We start from the raw sequence: 3,045 nt of genomic DNA on the forward strand, positions 1-3,045 counted from the left end.
CAACATTTTAAAATATTATATTATGTTATATTTTCATTTGCTCTTTCAGATGACTTAAGAGAGCAATTTCAAGGTGATTATGTAGTGTATGGGTTAGAGGACATGAAAGGGATTGTGAATGACATTTATTTCAAGTAGTCTGTTGTACATCTTCATAAGTGACCCATTAATACAGTTCATCTTATGATGATCCCAACAATAAAATTATTTCTGTTGCTACTTTATAACTGTAATTTTGCTATCAGTATAAATAGTAATGTATATATCTGTGTTTTCAGATGGCCTTAGGCGACTCCTGTAAAAGGATCATTTAACTCCCAAAGGGGTTGCGACCCACAGGTTGACAACCACTGTTCTAAAGGTACACTCCATAGTGTGATAAGTGTTACCTAAACAGAAAAATAAAAATTCTTGAATTTTCATAAAATGTTTGTGCTTTACATTTAAGTGAAATGAACAACTACTGAATTAGATATAAAGAGTGAAGGATTTTTTAACCTAGAACTAGTCAAAAAGAGTGGAACTTTTAGAATAAACTGTCTTTTGACATAAATTTTAACACCTCAAATAACTTCTATTTCAATCTGTATGAACAAGAAAATCATTACTGCATGGAGAAACCTCACTGTTATTTGACTAATCTTTCAGACACATAGAAGCAGGCATGAGCTGATATGAGATAGGCAGAACCCAAGCGTCTTGTCTCACCATTCACCACCAGAACAGGTGGGACCCACCTTGAAATGCCGGGTGAATTTTCTCTTCACTCTTCTTTAGAAAGGCTGATGTGGCAGGTCTGAAATCAATATTCACACACGGCATGTGAAATCTAATCGATTCAGACTTTTCCTTTTCTGTTATTTGCAATGCCAAAGGGTAATTTATCCAACTCCACAGCTTCTTGGAATGTATAAATTTCAAATGAAAACTTTAGCCTTCTGTATTATACAAATACATCTTTAAATACCAGTGGTCCAGTGCTGCTCTCTCAACTTTCAGGTACATTAATGGAGTACCCTGGGATCAATGTGAGATTGTATTTTGAAGTGCGTGCTTGTGGTGTGTGTGTGTGTGTGTGTGTGTGTGTGTGTGTGTGTGTGTATGTGTGTCTGTGTATGAGAGAGAGAGGTGGGGGGAGAGAGGGGAGGGAGGGAGGATATTCCATGTGAAATGAATTTAACTTTCCGTGTGCTTTCAAAGACATCTGTAAACAACACCACCAACAAAAAGTCAAGAATAACTACAATGAGAAACCCCAAACTTTCCTCATAAATTTTTTAAACAGTAGAAGCTTAGAACGACTGGTTAACATTTAAGTGTGTGTCAAAAACACAATCATTTTCAGAGGCATTTTAAACATTATTCAGCTATTTCCAGATGAGGATGGATGATCTAAGAGGAACTACCATTTTGATGTGTAATTAATATTGGGAGATTTGCTGCTGAGAAAATGAATGATACTTTGAGTGAAGGAAGTAAGAGCTGGACACTGAAATGTAAAAATATTTATTAGGTGCAAGGCAGTAATTGAACTAGGCACTCGATAGATATGAGCACACAGGGAACTCTTACACTGCTAGGCAGATGGGGTAAGCAGAATTGAGGTTCTCAGAAGTGTGATTGTATGGTAATATTGCTGATAAATATTTTTTCTATATAGCAGAACTAAATGCTATCCTCTGTGGGAAAAGAGATAGTCATGAATGGAAGATGTTAGGTGTGAGATCAGGAATTTTGCTGACCAGTTGTTTTATAGGACAATTTAGTGCTCAGAATAAAGGAATTCAGAAAACAGTTTTTAAATGAATATACAAAGTCATAATTGTTTACTGATGATATCAGGGAAAGACCAGTATAACACTGTGTTAAAATCTACTCAGCTAGTTAGTTAAGGGAGTTCGTCGCATTGCATTGATAGTTGTTTTGTCTACTGTGATTGACATTGCTTCCAGAATGTTCTATGCATCCCTGGACCAATGCTGAAACTGAAGTGTTTCAGTCCTCTTCCTTTCCCCTACCATTTACTATGAAGAGACTATGCTACACAATCATACCTTAGAGGATTCTAATGCTCGGCAAGTTTTCACTGTGTCTTTATACAGAGTTTGTTGTTTGACATGATATAGACTGCACATGGCATGTTGCAAACTTCTTACTCTACAAAGTTGACCATAAACACCATATAGTTGTTTTTGTCTTGTTAAGTTCATCTTCTTTCTACTTTCCAGATTATAAAATGACACATGTCCCAATCTAAGACTTTTCAAGGATGGCCTCATGGGAGCCTGAACTATAATGCACCCAGGGTCTAGTGTTTTGTGGTTGCTGTTTTGCTTTTTTAATGTGTATGCTCTGTCTGTAGTTGTGTTGTCTTAAAATGTGTGTGTGTGTTATGTGTGTTGTGTGGGGTGTGTGTGTGTGTGTGTGTGTGTGTGTGTGTGTGTGGCAGCCGAGTCTTGTTTGTGCTAGGCAAATGCTCTATTACTAATCTGTATCCATTGCTCATTAACATTAATGCATTCTCATTCTGTCCTGTGGGCTATAAATTCAGTTGCTAGGTTTGCTTCTTTCTCATGTTGCAGAATAATACTTTTTTTATTCTGCAACATTTTTAATTGAAATGGATACCACTATTTGCTTACAATTAATACTGAAAGCAGAGATCCATTTCGATTCCATGGCTTTCTGATCATCCCAAAATTTTGTGAGATTCTTATAATTTTAATCTTGTAAGTTATCTTGGTAGTGACTTCACTAAGCCCCCTTTCCCTTTTCACTTCATACAATGGGAGAAAGAACAATAGAAAGCACTAATGAATCTTGAGACTTGAATTAAAATTTGGCATCTGCCACTTACTGGTTGTAAGAATTTCAGCAATTCAAATAACTTCTTGTGTATCCATTTTGGCATTCAAAAGCTGAGAACAACGAGTCTAAGACAAGACAGGACCATTTGTACAGTTGCTTTAAAAACTAGGAATGTGATCTGAACATACATAGCATAGTAACTGCTTTTGGTTTAGGGGAGTTTTCAGAAGACATTAA

Source organism: Rattus norvegicus, chromosome 11 (assembly GCF_036323735.1).
Source record: "Rattus norvegicus strain BN/NHsdMcwi chromosome 11, GRCr8, whole genome shotgun sequence".
Lineage (NCBI taxonomy): Eukaryota > Metazoa > Chordata > Mammalia > Rodentia > Muridae > Rattus > Rattus norvegicus.